This window comes from Lontra canadensis, unplaced genomic scaffold (assembly GCF_010015895.1).
Source record: "Lontra canadensis isolate GAN:19392208 unplaced genomic scaffold, GSC_riverotter_1.0 scaffold62, whole genome shotgun sequence".
Classification (NCBI taxonomy): domain Eukaryota; kingdom Metazoa; phylum Chordata; class Mammalia; order Carnivora; family Mustelidae; genus Lontra; species Lontra canadensis.
In genome coordinates, this window is record NW_022631056.1 from 4,451,168 (window position 1) to 4,469,733 (window position 18,566).

At 36.5% G+C, this 18,566-nt stretch overlaps 1 pseudogene; it reads right to left on the minus strand.

Moving 5' to 3' along the window:
- Positions 1 to 5: 5 nt before the first annotated feature.
- Positions 6 to 18,055, minus strand: LOC116879623 (annotated as a pseudogene).
- Positions 18,056 to 18,566: the final 511 nt, after the last annotated feature.

Genomic DNA, 18,566 nt, shown 5'->3' on the forward strand with positions numbered 1-18,566 from the left:
TTTAATCAGTCATGCTTGTGTAAAGAAACCCCAATAAAAGCTGTAGATACTGAATCCCAGTGGAGTTTCTTGGTTGGTGAACACTGTACGTGTGCTGGGAGGATGCCATGCCCGGACTCCATGAGGGATAGCAAGGCAGCTCTGCATGTCCTTCTAGACCTTGCTCCATGAATCTCATTTGTCTGGTTCTCGTATGTGTATCCTTTATAATAAAATGGTAATCGTAAGTCTAGCACTTTCCTAAATTCTGTGAGTTGTTCTAGCGATTTATTAAAGAGGAAGGGGATAATGGGGACCTCCTGAATTGGTAGCCAGTTGATCAGAAGTGCAGGGGCCTGGGGGACCTTCTGAGACTTGCGGCTGGCCTCTGAAGTGAGAGCAGTCTTGTGGAAAACTGAGTCCTTAAACTGTGAAGTCTGGCGCTAATGTGGTGTCGTAAATGCATTGCAATACAGCCAATTGGTGTTAGACCATTTGAGGTGGAAACAGAATAGAGTACCACCAAATAACTTCCTTCGGTTAAAGTGGGTGGAAAGTTTCAGCCTCCTTGGGTATAGGAAGCAGGAACTGAGAAATATATTCTTGGTAAAAGTAGGAAAAATAAAGAAAAGAGAAGTATAAATCTTTCTTTTTTTATGGTTTCTTTTAAAAAAATCATTAAAGTCTACTTCATTTCCTTAAGTTGTCACATTACTTTCAAATTCAGAAATATGTAATATGACCTTTATTTTTGTGGTTTTGCTTCTCTGATTGTTTCAGCCTTTTAGTGATGAGTAATACAACTTTCTAGTAGTGTAAAGCTTTTTAAAAATTTTTTTAATTTAAAAAAATTTTTTTAAATTAAGGATGTGTTCAAAGTATAACAGAACAGTTCATAATTAACTTGATTTCCCCAGGTATTTTGATGCTTAAAAGGAAGGAGGAAAGGAGAGATGCAGAAGATGTATATTCAAAATTCCTATCGAGATACTGACAGCAGCCTCAATCACTGGAGGCATTTCACTTCTTTTTACACCTGCAGCTATATAAAGCAGTAGTTCCCTAGCTAATTGAAATAAAATAATACTGAAATTGCCAGAAGTGAAATGTTCAGATTGCATGCTTTGCTGCTTAAAACATATCAGTAACATCTGAGTTTTTTTTTTTCTACTTTATTTTTATTTCTATAGTAAAGAGAATGTCAGCTATCACTGATACAAGAAGAATGGGAGATTAACATAAAACCCAGTCTCTTTGCTTCAGTCTCACCTCATAAAATGTGTGGAAATTGAAGAACATTTTATATGCATTCTTGTCATTATTACAAAAATCTTAAAAAACACTGTAAAAAAACATCTTTCTTGATTCTTGGGATTATGCATCTCTATTGTTTGTGAAAATGACTTGAAACAGATCTAAGTTGTCTTTCAGACTAGATCAGGACTTGTAAATAACCTCTATTCTATTGCTGGAATTTTTCATTTGTATCAAAGTCTTCTCTAGATAATGCTACCATGACTCTGTAGTTCATATATATTTATCAAAACTGCTGCCCATTACAAGAGAAGTTCACTAGGTTGAGTTTTGCAAAGAACCTGGGTGAGAAATACCAGCAAACTTAAAATTATTAGACTAAGGATGCTAGTAGCTTTAATAAAATGTGAAATATAAAAAACGTATAAAAGAGTATAAACCATGTTTTAGAATCAGTTGCTGCTTTACACCTGATTAAATTATAATGTTAGGTTTGTAAATGATCATTTTTCTGATTATCAAATTTATTTTATATTTTTATTCAGCATTCTTCTCCAAACGAGAGACTTCTCTTTAAGTTTTCTCTTTTCCTTTTTAGGTAAATTCACATATTTAAAAAAACATTTGATGTATTGTAATATATTACTACCATTATTGTGGTGTTCAAATTTTCATCAGTGTGTCTCAATTCTGCTAATAGCTTTATTGAGATATAATTGACATATAGTACATTGTACTTTTAAAATTGAATATTATTGACATACAGTATCCTATTTTAGGTGTACATTATAGTGATTCAGTATCGTTATACATTATGAGAGGATCCTCATGATAATTCTGGTTACCATCTGTTACCATACAGAATTATTACAGTATTATTGACTATATTCCCTACACTATACATTACCTCCCCATGACTTACTTATTTTATAATTGGAAGGTTGTACCTCTTTTTTTTTTTTTAAAGATTTTATTTTATTTATTGGACAGACAGAGATCACAAGTAGGCAGAGAGGCAGGCAGAGAGAGAGAGAGGAGGAAGCAGGCTCCCCGCTAAGCAGATAGCCCCATGTGGGGCTCGATCCCAGGGCCCTGGGATCATGACCTGAGCCAAAGGCAGAGGCTTTAACCCACTGAGCCACCCAGGTGCCCCGGAAGGTTGTACCTCTTAATCCCCTTCACCTATTTTTCCCATTTCCCCAACCCCTTTCACCTCTGGTGACCAGTAGTTTCTTACATCTGTTAGTGTGTTTTTGTCTTGTTTGTTCATTTGTTTTGTTTTTTAGATGTCACATATAAGTGAAGTCAGTGGCAGTCATCTTTCTCTGACTTATTTCAATTACCATAATACCCTCTAGGTCTATCCATGTTGTTGGAAATGGCAAGATTTCATTCTTTTTATGGCTGAGTAATATGCCTTAGGCTTCTCATCTTGGCTACTGCAAATAATGCTGCAGTGATCATAAGGGTGCATATGTGTCTTCACTTCATTTCAAAAATTAGTGTTTTAGGGGCACCTGAGTGGCTCAGTGGGTTAAAGCCTCTGCCTTCAGCTCAGGTCATGATCCCGGGGTCCTGGGATCGAGCCCCGCATTGGGCTCTCTGCTCATCGGGGAGCCTGCTTCCTCCTCTCTCTCTCTCTCTCTGCCTGCTTCTCTGCCTGCTTGTGATCTCTGTCTGTCAAATAAATAAATAAATAAATCTTAAAAAAAAAATCAGTGCTTTAATTTTCTTCAGGTATTTATCCAGAAGTGGAATTTCTGTATTGTACACTAGTTCTATTTTTAATTTTTTGAGGAATCCCCATACTGTTTTCATAGTGGCTGTACCAATTTACGTTCCTACCAACAATGTTTGCTTTATTCCACATACTCACCAACACTTGTTATTATTATTATTATTTTTTTTTTTGTCTTTTTGATAATAGCCAATCTGACAGGTATGGAGTGATGTCTTTTTGTGGTTCTTATTTGCATTTCCCTGATGATTCATGACGTTGATTCTTTCATGTGCCTGTTTGCCCCTTCTGTGTCTTCTTTGGAAAAATGTCTATTCAAGTCCTGTGGCCATTCTTTTTAAATTCTACTTTGAATTCTTTAAAAAAATTTTTTTATTCTTAAATTCCACTGTGGTTAATGTGCCGTGTTACATTAGTTTCAGTTCTACAACATAGTGATTCAAGAATTTTATACATTACTCAGTGCTCATCATGGTAAGTGTATTATTCTTAATACCTTTCACCCAACTCACCCAAGTGCCCACCCACCTTGCCTCTGGTAACCACCAGTTTGTTCTCTATATTTAAGACTTTTTTTTGTCTTTTTTTCCTTTGTTTGTTTTGTTTCTTAAATTCCACATGTGAATGAAATCATATGGTATTTGTCTTTCTCTGACTGACTTATTTCCCTTAGCATAACTTCTAGCTCTGTGTTGTTGCATATGGCAAGATTTTATTCCTTTTTAATGGCTGAATAATGTATATTAATATATATTTATATTATATATTAATTATGTTATTATTACAATTTATATATTATTATAATTATTATATATTAATAATGTCATCTATAGATGGACACCTGAGTTGCTTCCATAATTTTACTATTGTAAATAATGCTGCTATAAACATAGAGGTGCATATATCTTTTTGAATAAGTGTCATTTTCTTTTCTTTTCTTTTTTGTGTTTTCATTTTCTTTGGGTAAATACACAGTAGTGGAATTACTGGATCATATGGTAGTTCTATTTTTAATTTTTTTGAGGAACCTCCATATTGTCCTCCATATTGTTTTCTGCCATGGCTGAACCAGTTTGCATTTCCACCAAAAGTGCATGAGGGTTCCCTTTTCCCCTATTCAAGTCCTCTGCCCATTTTTAATTAGATAATTTGCTTTTTGGTGTTGAGTTGTGTAAGTTCTTTATATATTCTGGTTATTAACCCTTTATTGGATAGGTCATTTGCAAATATCTTCTCCCATTCCATATGTTCTCTTTTGTTGGTAGTTTCCTTTCTTGTGCAAAAGCTTTTTATTTTGGTACACCAATATTTTTCCCAATAGTTTAATTTTACTTTTGTTTCCCTTGACCTAGGAGAAACATTGAGAAAACTGTTACTATGTGTGGCTGATGTTAGAGAAATTACTGGGTATGTTCTCCTCTAGGATTTTTATGGTTTCATGTCTCATGTTTAAGTTTTTAACACATTCTGAGTTTATTCTTGTGCATGGTGTTAGAAAGTAGTCCGGTTCTATTCTTTTATGTGTAGCTGTCCAGTTTTCCCAGCACCATTTATTGAAAAGACATTTCTCCTTTCTATATTTTTCCTTTCTATATTCTACCTCCTCTGTCATAGATTAATTGACCATATAATTGTGGGTTTATTTTTGGGATGCCTGTTCTGTTACCTTGATCCATGTGTCTATTTTTGTGGCAGTACCATAGTGTTTTGATACTACAGCTTTGTAGTATATCTTGAATCCAGAATTGTGATACCTCCAGTTTTGTTTTTATTTTTCAAGATTGCTTTGGCTATTCAAAATCTTCTGTGGTTCCATATACATTTTAGTATCATTTGTTCTAGTTCTGTGAAAAATGCTGTTGGGATTTTGATAGGGATTGGATTGAATATGTGGATTGCTTTGGGTAATAAGGACACTTTGATAGTATTAATTCTTCTAATCCATGAGCATGGAATATTTTTCAATTTGTGTCATCTTCAATTTCTTTTATGAGTGTTTTATAGTTTTCACAGTACAGGTCTTTTACCTCTTTGGTTAAGTTTATTCCTTGACATTTTGTTTTTTTGGTGCAATTATAAATTGTATTATTTTCTAAATTTATCTTTCTGTGACTTTGTTGTTAGTGTATACAAATGCTACTGATTTCTGGGTATTAATTTTGTATACTGACTTCATTTATTACTTCTAGTAGTTTTTTGGTGGAGTCTTAGGATTTTTCTATGTATAGTACTACAGCATTTACAGATAGTGACAATTTAGCTTCTTCTTTACCAATGTGGGTGCCTCTTTCTTTCTTTTTCTTTTCTGATTGCTGTGGCTAGGACTTCCAGTGTTATGTTGAATAAAAAGGCAAGAGTGAATGTCCTTGTCTTGTTTTTGACCCTAGAGGGAAAGATCTTAGTTTTTCACTAAGAAAAAGGGTATGATGTTAGCTGTGCGTTTTTGAGATAAGGCCTTTATTATATTGGGATGTTCCTTCTAATTCCACCTTGAGAGTTTCTACAATAAATGGATGTTAAATCTTGTCAAATGCTTTTTCTGTATCTAGTGAAATGATTAAATGATTTTTATGCTTTGTTTTGTTGAAGTGGTATATGATATTGATTGATTTGTGAATATTGAACAATCCTTGTATCCTGGGAATAAATTCCACCTGATAATGGTGAATGATCTTTTTAATTCTTTGAATCCATGAGTATGGGATATCGTCCCATTTATTTGTGCTTTTTCCCCAATTTCGTTTGTTAGTATCTTATACTTTTCAGTGTGCAGGTCTTTATTTAACTCCTTGATTAATGATTGCTTGGTAGGTATTTTATTCTTTTACATGTAATTGTGAATGGGATTGTTTTCTTACTTTCCTTTTTTCTGATAGTTTCTTTTCTGTGTATAGAAAAGCAACATAGTTTGTGTATTGATTTTATATCCTGAACTTCATTGCATTTATTTATTCTGTTTCTTCGTAGAGTCTTTAGAAATTTCTATATATAAAATCACATCATCAACAAATAGTGACAACTTTACTTCTTCCTTTCCAATTTGGATGCCTTGTGTTTCTTTTTCTTGTCTACTTGCTGTGGTTAGGACTTCCAGTCCTTTGTTGAATAAAAATAGCAAAAGTGGTCATTTCTCTCTTGTTTCTGATTTTAGAGGGAAAGCTTATAGCTTTTTCACCATTGAGTATGATGTTAGTTGTGGGCTTGTCATATTGGTTTTTATTATGTTGAGAGTTTATCATAAATGGATGTTGAGTTTTACCAAATGCTTTTTCTGCATCTGTTAAGATAATCATATGGTTTTTATCTTTTATTTTGTTAATGTGATATATCATGTTGTTTGATATGTATATGTTGAACCAACCTTACATCCCTGGAATAATCCCACTTAATTGTGGTGTATGATCCTTTTAATTTATTTTTGAATTCAGTTTGCTCGTATTTTATTGAACATTTTTGCACTTGTGGTCATCAGGAATATTGGCCTGTAATTTTCTTTTCTTGTGGTGTCCTTGTTGATTCTGGTATCAGGATAATTATTGTTAGCCTTGTAAAATGAGTTTGAAATCTTTTCCTTGTCTTTAGCTTTTTAGAAGATTTTAAGAGGGATTTCTATTAATTCTTTTTGAGTGATTAGGAGAATTCACCAATGAAGTTGTCTGGTTGTGGACTTTTGTTTTTTGGGAAGTTTTTGATTACCAATTCAATCTCCTTACACATAATTGGTATATTCAAATTTTCTGTTTTTTTTTTTTTTTTTTTATGGCTCAATCTTGGAAGGTTGTATGTTTCTAGGGATTTATTTCTTCTAGGTTGTCCAAATATGGTGAATATAATTGTTCATAGTAGTGGCTTATGATCCTTTATATTTCTATTATATCCGTTATAACATTTCCTTTTTCATTTCTAATTTTATGTATCTGAGTCCTCTTTTTTTTTTTTTTTAAGATTTTGTTTATTAGAGAGGGAGAAAGAGAGAGAGTGTGTGTGGGGAGGAGCAGAGGGAGAGGGATAAGCAGACTCTTTGCTGAGCATGGAGCCTGAGGCAGGGCTCAATCTCAAGGCCCTAATCACCTGAACCATAAACCAAGAGACAGATGCTCAACCAACTGAGCCACCCAGGTATCCCTTCATCCCCCCCGCTCACCCCTTTTATCCCTTCTTCATAGGTCTATCTAAAGTTCTGCCAATTGTGTTTATCTTTCAGGGAACCAGCTGTTGGTTTCATTGATCCTTTCTCTTGTCTTTTTAGTCTTTATTTAATTTACTTCTCCTTTGATCTTTGTTATTTCCTTCCTTCTAATAACTTTGGCCTTTGTACTTTTTCTAGTTCCTTGGGGTGTACAATTAGAGTATTTGAGATTTTTTTCTTTTTTCTTGAGGTAGATCTGTATTTCTCTGAACTTCTCTCTTGGAACTGTTTTTCCTATATCCCATAAATTTTGGTATGTTGTGTTTGTTTCCATTTTTGCTTTTCTCAAGATTTTTTTTATTTTTCCTTTCATTTAGTCACTGTTTGTAGCATGTTGATCAAATCTCCACATATTTGTGATTTTTCCAGTGTTTTTCTTAAAGTTGGCTTCTAGTTTTATCCCATCATTTTGGGAAAAGTTGTTGATATGATTTCAATTTTCATAAAGTTATTAAGTCTTGTTTTGTGGCCTAATGTATGATCTCTTTTGGGACTCTTCCATTTACACTTGAGAATAATGTGTATTCTGCTTTTAGATGGAATGTTCTATATATATCTATGTTGTACATCTGGTCTAATGTGATGTTTAAGACTGATGTTTCCTTATTGATTTTCTGTCTGAATGATCTACCCATTGAAGTAATTGGGGTGTAAAGGTTCCAACTATTGTTATACCACCATCTATCTCTCTCTTTAAATCTGTTAATGTTTGCCTTATATATTTTGCTGATACTATTTTTGGTGTGTAAATATTCATAAATTTTTTATCCTCTTATTGGATTGACCCCTTTAATTATGTAATGCTCTTTTGGTCTTTTATTACAGATTTTGTTTTAAAGTCTATTTTATCTGATATATATTTAATTATATGCATTTTCTTTTTGTTTCCATTTTCATGGAGTATGTTTTTTACATCGCTTCATTTTTATTGTTTGAGTCCTTACATCTGAAGCAAGTCTTTTGTAGATAGCAGATAGAAGGGTCTTCTTTTTTTAATACACATACCCTGTGTCTTTTTGTTGGGTTATTTAGTTCATTTACATTTAAAGTAATATTGAGGCGTGCCTGGGTGACTCAGTTAAGTGTCTGACTCTTCATTTTGGCTCAGGTCATGATCTCAGGGTTGTGAGATTGATCCCTGCATTGGGTTCTGTGTTTAACAGGGAGCCTGCTTGAGATTCTTTCCCTCTCCTTGTCTGCCACCCTCTCCATGTGTGCATGTGTTCTCACTCTCTCTCAAATAAATAAATAAATCTTTAAAAAAAAGTGACATTGGTAGACATACTTATTGCTATTTTATTAATCTTTTTTCAGGTGTCTTGTCATTCATCTCTGTGCCTTCTTCTCTTGCTCTCTTCCTTTGTGGTTTGATGACTTTCTTTAGTGTTATGCTTAGATACCCTTTCATTATTTTTTATGTATCTTTTTTTAAAAAGATTTTATTTATTTGGGAGAGAGAGTGAGTGAGTGATAGAGAAAGCAGGAGTTGGGGGGGTGGGGAGAGGGGCAGAGTGAGAGGCAGACTCCCCACCAAGCAGAGAGCCCAACATGGGGCTTGATCCCAGGACCGGGGATCATGACCTGAACTCTTTATTAGGTGAATTACTTATCCATATTTCAGATGCTTAACTGACTGAGCCACCTAGGTGTCCCATTTTTTGTGTATCTAATTTAAGTTTTTGCTTTTAGTTATGATAATTCTTTCATGTAGCAAACTCTATAACAGTCTGTTCTATGTTGATAACAACTTGAGTTGAAAACATTCTAAAACTCTACATTTTTATTGCCTTATTTTATGCTTTTGATGTCACATTTTACATATTTGTGTATCTTTTAACTAATTATTGTAGTTGTATTTTTACTAATTTTGTCTTTAACCTTCTAAATAACTTTATATGTCATTAAGCTACTACCTTTACTATGTATTTACTTTTTAACAGTGTGATTTATATTTTCACAAAACCTATTTTCATTTTAAAGAAGTTCCTTACAGATCTTAGATATCAACCCTTTGTCTGCAGTGTCATTTGCAAATATCTTCTCCCACTCTGTGGGTTGCTTCTGTTTTGTTGACTGTTTTGTTCAGAAAATTTTGATCTTGATGAAGTCCCAAAAGTTCATTTTCGTTTTTGTTTCCTTTGCCTTTGGAGACATATCTTGAAAGATGTTGCTGTGGCCGATGTCAAAGAGGTTACTGCCTATGTTCTCCTCTAGGATTTTGATAGATTCTGGCCTCACCTTGAGGTCTTTTATCCATTTTGAGTTTATCTTTGTGTATGGTATAAGAGAATGGTCGAGTTTCATTCTTCTACACTTTCCCCAGTACCATTCATTGAAGAGACTGTCTTTTTTCCACTGTATAAACAGACAAAGGGCTGATATTCAAGATCTATAAAGAACTCCTCAAATTCAACACACACAAAACAGATAATCACATCAAAAAAAGGACAGAAGACATGAACAGACACTTCTCCAAAGAAGACATACAAATGGCTAACAGACACATGAAAAAATGTTCATCATTGTTAGTCATCAGAGAGATTCAAATCAAAAGCACATTGAGATACCACCTTACACCAGTTAGAATGGCCAAAATTAACAAGACAGGAAACAATGTGTGTTGGAGAGGATGCAGAGAAAGGGCAACCCTCTTATACTGTTTGTGGGAATGCAAGTTGGTACAGCCACTTTGGAGAACCGTGTGGGGATTCCTCAAGAAATTAAAAATAGAGCTTCCCTATGACCCTGCAATTGCACTACTGGGTATTTACCCCAAAGATACAGATGTAGTGAAAAGAAGGGCCATCTGTACCCCCAATGTTCATAGCAGCAATGGCCACAGTTGCCAAACTGTGAAAAGAACCAAGATGCCCTACAACAGATGAATGGATAAAGAAGATGTGGTCCATATACACTGGAGTATTATGCCTCCATCAGAAAGGAAGAATACCCAACTTTTGTATCAACATGGAAGGGACTGGAAGAGATTAGGCTAAGTGAAATAAGTCAAGCAGAGAGAGTCAGTTATCATATGGTTTCTCTTGTGGAGCATAGGGATTAACATGGAGGACATTGGGAGATGGAGAGGAGAAGTGAGTTGGGGGAAATTGGAGGGGGAGACAAACCATGAGAGACTATGGACTCTGAGAAACATACTGAGGGTTTTGGAGGGGAGAGGGTTGCGGGGGCTGGGTGAACCTGGTGGTGGGTATTATGGAGAGCATGCATTACATGGAGCACTGGGTGTGGTGCATAAACAAAGAATTTTGGAACACTGAAAAGAAATAAAATAAAATGAAAAAAAAGTTCCTTTAAAATTTCTTATAAGACTGGTTTAATGATGATGAACTTCTTCAATGCTTGCTTTTCTAGAAAATTATATCACCCCTTCAATTCTAAATGATAATTTTGCTGAACGAATATTCTTGGTTGGAGCTTTTTCATTTCAGTGCTTTGAATATATCATGCCACTTTCTTCTGGCATGTAGAATTTCTGCTGAAAAATCTCATAGTCTTTTGGGAGCTACCTTGTAACCAACACATTGTTTTTCTCTCACTGCTTTTAAGATTCTTTAACTTTTGACATTTTAATTATAATGCATTATGGTGTAGATTTCTTTGGGTTCATCTTATTTGGAACTTCCTGGACCTCCTGGAGTGTTTGTGTCCTCCTCTGGGGTTGGAGAAGTTTTCAGTCATTATTTCTCCAAAAAAATTTTCTGTCTCTTTCTCTTTTCCTTCTGGGACCCTGGTAATGTGAATGCTGTTCTGCTTAATGTTGATCCCTAAGCCCCTTAAGCTATCATGACTTTTTAAAAATAATTTTTTCTCTACTTGGATGAATTCCACTGTCCTGTTTTTGAGATTACTGATCCTTTCTTCTGCTTCGTCTAATATCCTGTTAAATCTCTCTTGCATATTTTTCAATTCAGTTATTCTTCAGCTCTGTGAGTTCTGTTTGATATGTTCTTAAATTTTCTATGTTTTTGTTGAAGTTCTCACTGTGTTTATCCATTCTTCTTTCAAGTTTGGTGAGCATTTTTATGACTGTTGCTTTGAACTCTTTATTAGATGAATTACTTATCCATATTTCATTAAGGTTTTTTCCGAGGTTTTATTTTGTTCTTTTGTTTAGAACATATTTCTCTGTTTCTTCATTTTACTTGACTATTTTTTATGTTTTTTCTTCTATGTATTAGGTGAAACCACTATTTTTCTGAGTCCTTTGGGAGTTTATTCCTACAGAACCTTGCCCTAACTTTTGGTTGTTTCTTGAACCTTTGTCATTGTCTAAGCAGCCTGACTTATTTTTAATAGCTTAGTTGTTGAGGATGTGCCAGCATCTAGTTTCAGGTTGATTGGAAGCGAGACCCTTACTTAGCAGCGGCTTTTAAAGTATGTAATATATAAATCCTGTGGGACTGCCATTGCAGATCCTCCTGGCTTTGAGATTAGGAGATCAGGTGCTGTCCCTTTTGCAACAGTTCCAAATTTTGGGCTCCAGAGGAGTATATAAGCCCCTTTCTGGGAGGTACAGGTGAACTGTAGTAAGGCAGAGGGAGAGTATAAAGGTGATGTCCCCTGGTCTACATTCTGTGAGAGTACCTCTCTAGCTTCAAGGCAAACTTGAAGCATAGCTCTCAGGCTGAAGCTCCAGGACAAGCAAATAGACCTCTTTCAGAGAAAGTCTGGGAGTGTGTTTTAGTCTGTTGGTTGTGTAGCGCTCTGGGGGTGGTGGTCTGCCAAGAACATCTTTTTGATTGTTATAGTCACATGGGACGAAAGACATCAAGCTCTCTTGGCCACTAGAATCAAGTGATCAAGGAGCATCTCCTGTATGGCAACCTCAAATACTAAGGTGTCAGATGTAAAACTTAGGACACCAGACACAAGAAAGAGCTCCCTTCGAAGAGATACTGGTGCTCGGAAATGTGGTAGAGGGAGAACATAAAGATAGTGCCTGCCTCTCTGGGTCTCTTGAAAGGTTTATAATCAACTCTTAGATATATGTATTTAATTTGAAGCCTACTTTTTAGGCTGCAGCAATTTTGATAAGCTTATATGTATTATTTCACAGAGAGAGTCAGCTCCTAGCCTATTGCCTCTTGCTGTGGTCTGAGGGCAATAGCTCTTTTCAGATTCTTACTCTGTTGGCTATATTCTTGTGGGATGCACAAACATAAAGCCTGCTTGCCTTCGGAGCCAGCTGACAAAGAGGTGTTCTCTGGCAGCAAAATCAAAGTGCCAGACAGGAGTATAAGCTCCTTCCTGGGATACTGACAAGCCTAAGTGAGGCAGAGGGAGAATGAAAAGGCTGCATCCATTGGCCTCCATTCCCTGAAAGTATCTCTGTAGGCCTCTAGGAGTATGCTACACCAGGAGTCTGCTCATCAGGCCAATGCTCCTGGGGAGGCAAATAGGTCTCCTTCTCAGAAAGATGGGGTGTTTCAGTTATTAATCTGTACAGTGCTCCAGGGGTGGTAGTATGCCAAGAACTGTCTCTGATTGTTACAGTCCCTTGGGATTCAAGAATGCAAGTCCATGTATCCTCCAGAGCCAAGTGCTCAAGAGGTCTCTCCTGGGATGCCACTATAAAAACTGGGGTACAAGATGTAAAAAATATTAGGGCACTAGATATATGTAAAAGTTCCCCACTAGGAGACACTGGCACTGTGTCACTTTTAGTGAGGTAGGGGAGAGCACAGGGATGACATGTTTCTACTGGGTATGGCAAAGTAGAGGGAGAGTGCAAAAATGGTGCCCACCAGTGTCTCCATCCTTGGAGACCAGCAGGTCTCTTCCCTTCCAGCTGATGCTTTACAATTAGCAAATGAGTCTTCTTCACATATAGTCTGGGTACTTTCCAAACTACTGTCTTTGCACTAGGCCCTGGGTCTTGATGAGTCCTTCAAGAGCAGTCTCTCAGTTTGCTACAGAACCCGAGGTCTTGTAAATGCAAACATTGTTGGTTTTCAAAGGCAGATATTTTGAGGGCTTGTCTCTCAGATACAGGTCATAAGAGTTGACATGCTTTATGTATGTTACAAACCTTTATTCCCCTGGGAGAAACTCAATTTGTGAGATCCCTCCAAATTATGGGTTCATATGCCAGGGGCAGTAGATTTTTGGCAAGACCATGTCTTAGCCTTTCCTATCTTGATATAGCTCTTTTTCCTACCTTGATATGGCCCTTTTCTCATTTGATGTGAAGCAACTGTTCGGCTAGTTCTCAGGTCTTTTTCAGAGGCAATTTTTCTACATGTAGTTGTGGATTCAGTGTGTCCATGGGAAGGTTTCAGTGTGTCTATGAGAAGAGTTCAGGGTTTTTCTACATCATCATCTTCTATTTCCTTTTTTTTTTCTTTTTTTTAAAAAGATTTTATTTATTTATTTGACAGAGATCACAAGCAGGCAGAGAGGCAGGCAGAGAGAGAGGGGGGTAAGCAGGCTCCCCGCACACAGAGAGCCGGATGTGGGGCTCGATTCCAGGACCCCAGGACCATGACCTGAGCCAAAGGCAGAGGCTTAACCTACTGAGCCACCCAGATGTCCCCATCATCTTCTATTTCAAAGCATTTTCTAAACAGTTACATTGTCTGTGAATAAAGACAGTTTTCCTTCCTCCTTTCTAATCTAATGGCTTTTATTTCTCTTTCTTAATTGCCATGATTAGAAACTCTAGTACAATATTAAACATGAAAGGTGGAAGTGGATATCCTTGTCTTCTCCCTAATTTGGGGGTATAGCATTCAGTTTGCCATAATTAAGTATGTTGTTAGCTTGGATTTTTCATAGATTCTCTTTGTCAGGTTGAGGAAGTTTCTTTCTATTATTTGTTTTCTGCAAGTTTTTATTAGTAGTAGAAAGTGATCTAGTCAAATGATTTTTTCTGCATGTACTGAGTTGAACATATACTTTGTCTTTTTTAGTTTGTTAATATGATGCATTACACTGATTGGTTTTCAGATGTTAAGCTAATCCTTCATTTTTTGGATGAATCCTTCTTAATCATAGTGTGTTATCCTTTTTATACAAGATATTTTTTCCTGAAATTTAATTAGAATTTTAAAAATCCATATTAATGGGGGATATTGGGTAGTTTTATTTTCTTGCAATGTCTTTTTCTTTTTTTTTTTAGGAAAGAAGTAACATTTTTTTTTTTTTTTTAAAGATTTTATTTATTTATTTGACAGAGATCACAGTAGGCAGAGAGGCAGGCAAAGAGAGAGAGAGAGAGGAGGAAGCAGGCTCCCTGCCGAGCAGAGAGCCCGATGCGGGACTCGATCCCAGGACCCTGAGATCATGACCTGAGCCGAAGGCAGAGGCTTAACCCACTGAGCCACCCAGGCGCCCCAACATTTTTTTTTTTAATGTTGGACATTCTTAAAGCCCTATATTCTAAACTAATACAAACACTGCAAATAATATATTCCTAATCTAGTTGACATCTAAAAAGGAAAGTTGTAATACCAATATCTGTAAATTGATTAATATTTAAGTTGGAGGATGACTAGCTTTGGTATATTTGTATTTCTCTGGCTCCCCTTTTTGGTGGGTATTTGAGTCCATCTCCATTCAGCAGAGTTGGATGGGACTGATATATTTGTTGTTTCACTTAAATATTGCCACACAATCAGCAAAGGATACACAAGTTCTAGGATTGGGCTGCTCCTGAGACTGCCTTCATCATCTTTTTAAATACTGAAACCATCAAATAATGAAGGCCTGCATTGCCACTTTGTGTGGCCAAGTCTAGTTTAATTAGTTAATATATCAGAAATACTTGAAGGTAAAAAGTGAGGTTAAGTAATAGAAACAGGCAATGACAATGTAGATTTTTCTATTTTTTTATCTGAAGATTACTATTTTTTATTATTTTTAAAGATATTATTTATTTATTTGACAGAGAGAGGCACAATGAAAGAGGGAACACAAGCAGGGGGAGTGGCAGAAGGAGAAGCAGGCTTTCTGTCGAGCAGGGATTATGACCGGGGTCGATGGCAGTTGCTTAATGGCTGAGCCACCCAGGTGCTCCTCTCTGAAGATTATTTTAAAACTAGCTCTGTATCTTAGGTTCAATCTTAACATGAAATGTTTACCTCTAAATATTTTTTTCAGTCATATGAACATGTATGTGAAGGCTATCTACCTATGCATGTTTATAACTATACTTTCGGTTGCCTATGCATAGAAATCCCAAGAAATAGATAACACTCATTCATCAAAACTAAAAATTACATAATCTAAATAAACTCTACATACTCATGTCAACTCTTGCTGGATGTAATTAATCTGTATTGTATAGCTGACTCTACCAGGCTACAATACCATTTTTTTTTTTTTAAGTAATTTTAAGGTACAGCAAAGTGCTCATTTTTACAGTGACCAAAGTGGTACTTTTCAATCTCTGCTATAGATTTGAAGTTTGAAACCTTAAAGATGGCTGTTCAAGTTTGTTAGTGACTTAAAGATTTGATTTTCCTGCCCATTGAATTTAGGTCAGAGATTTTCCTCTGTTCAAGTTTCACAAATCAGCAGAAGCTAGAGATTATTAATATTCCAAGGCTTTGTCTGTGCAGGCAAATTTTCTTCTTTGGGGGCTGAAGAATTCAGAGCCAATGTGGATATGACAGAACTCACAGGGAGTCAGCGCTTGCCTTCTGCTACAGGCAGTAGGCACCTCACTGAGGAGGAAGTTGTCAAAGGGCCATCTTGTTAATAAAGCAATCTTCGCCTCCATGACAACTCTTGGCCATCATTTGAACATTATCTTAATGGAGGAAAAATTAGTGCTTACTAAATTGTACTTTTTTGGTAGGCCTTTCTTACCCATATTTTTCATCTAACAGTTTTAAAATGTTAAAGTAATCAGTTGCCTAGGAGACTTGCTACTTCTGATTACAAAATGCAAAAGAATATTAAATAAAAAATAAGGAAATAGTGTTTAAGTGTGAATTTGGGGGCACTCACAAAAATTCACCTTTTTATTATGTCAGAAACAAAATAATGATCAGACTAGTAAACTTGAGAGGCCTTGTGAGAGTCTTTGTTTGGGTGGAAATCCATAACATGAAATTATTGGAAAAAAGGCAAAGTAAAAGCTAGAGCTAAAAATCGGCAGTAGAACAAGACGGCAGGACAGGAGAACCTGCTCAAAGAGCTTCTGCTTGGGATTGCAGAGCACAGTGTGAGGGCAACCAGTGTGCCTGCAGTCTGTCTCCAAACACTTTCTCAGTCAGATACATTGCTGAACATAATTTTGGAATGTTAGAACAAGACATTTCAGGTAAGTGATTGTTATAACATATTTTTCAGAAGTGGCAATAAAAAAGAATACTGAACTGTGTTGCCTCTGAAGTGCCTAATTTTTATCAGAAAGTAAACGTGTCAGTGGCCATCTTAAGCTACATAAAATTTGGTCAAATTAAGCCCAATAACAATCATTTATTTGAAACCTGCTTCCTAACGAAAAAAAAATTTCAAAATTCAGGGTATTATCAATTTTCTGAAGTTCTCTCAGAAGTAAAGGCTAATTCTATATGTAGAGTTTTACCCAAATGTCCATCGACATTATCATTATTTACATAGAAGGTTTTAATCCGAAATCACCTTGGTGTCCTCAAAATATATAAACTATGAACTTCTGCAGTGGAATTATATACTTGCAAGTTGTGGCCTCAAAGTACTGATAAACCAAAGAAAAAGGTCACCTATCAGAACAAGTCAGAATGATGAATCATTCTCACTAATGAAAGATCAAATAACCATTACCTTCTCCCTAAACTGGAAATAAATGATCTTGAGCTTGAGAAGGGGGAAACAGTGGATCCTGGAGTATACAAAAATTAGATGCTTTTGCCTTATCCTCCAATTGCTGAGTCCTAAAACTAAAAAGTCAGACAAACCCATGCAATTCAGAGGCCAGAGAAGGCCTGCTCCACATTTCACATCTGGGATCAATAGGAGGGTGTAGCCGAACAGGTAGAACACAGATTCACCATTGTATGTCCTTGGGATTGCCTCTGCCATGAACATAGAGATATCAGTAACCTGAATCTTGGAACAGTGTCTCATTTCGTCCCCTTGTGGAATGGTGTTTGTGACAGTAGCCTCTAAAGCAGCATTATTTATGCTGGAAATAGCTGGCCTAGAGAAGATCCCATGGGTAAGAATAGCATAAACTTTGGTGGCTACCGAGAGTCACTTGTCAGCAGCATGGCAGATGGTGCTACACGTGTCAGCCATGTCCTCCACAAGGTCAGTTGTGCGGTCCTTCGTGTGGCCCACCAGAACCATCTGGTCCACTTCATTTGCCTTCTAACTCTCTTTGTGAATCAAGGCAAATTCCACATTCACCCACATTCACTGCAATTGATGTGACCCTTTTAGCTCCCCTGACATCGGGTAAACAATAATACAGTATCTCTTCTCCGCAATGTTCTCCTGAATCCACTGCAGGACTGCAGGCTCTGTGGGCAGATTATCCACTGGAATCTCAAAGAATCCCTGGATCTGAGAGGCATGCAGGTCCATGGTGATAATGTGATCTGCCCCAGCAAAAGCACGAGTTTCACAGAAATCAGAGGGTGATCCTTATCCTTTTTATCTTGTCAAGAGTATGAAAAATGGGATCACAGCGGTCACCCTGGATGATGATGCAGTCTTGCAGGCGTTGATCAGGACAAGGAAGTTCCATCATGTTGTCGATTTCTCCACAGCCACTCTGGGTGTTCTAGACATCTTTGCCCTTCCCGCTTTCCCTGATCTCACCGTTGGTCTCCTGGTTGCTGAACTTCTTGGTGACGACTTTGCCCAGCTCCAGTCCCAGCCAGTCAGCCACGTGCTGAGACAGCTGCTGGTGCAAGCTGCCTGCTGAAGAGCACGATATCAGGCATGGCAGATATGGCGGGGGCACCAAAGGCTGTCATGTGAGCGGGAAAGCACGGCTGTCCCTGTCTGGGTTTGATGTCACGGTGCTTCTGGCATTAGAGAATCATTTGTGAATTATTTAGTTAACTTTAATTTTTTGGAAGCATCTGTGCAGAATTGGTACCATTTTTTTCTTGAATTTTGAGAGAAATGGTCTGTCAAGCTATTTGTATCTGGATTTTTTTGTGCGTGGGGAAAAGTTAACTACAATTAAATATTTTTCATAGATAAAATTTTTATTTCTTGTGTAGGTGTTAGTAGTTGTATCTTTCAAGGAATTTGCCCATTTCATCTAAGTTGTTGAATTTATTGTCATAAATGTGTTCACAATGTTTCCTTCATATCTTTTAATATTCATAGAATCTCTAGTTCTGTTACTGTCTTCATTACTGAGTTTGGTAATTAGTGTCACCTCTCTTTTATTTTATTTCTTTCCTAGTAGTCTGACTACAATGTATGTCAATTTTATTGATGTTA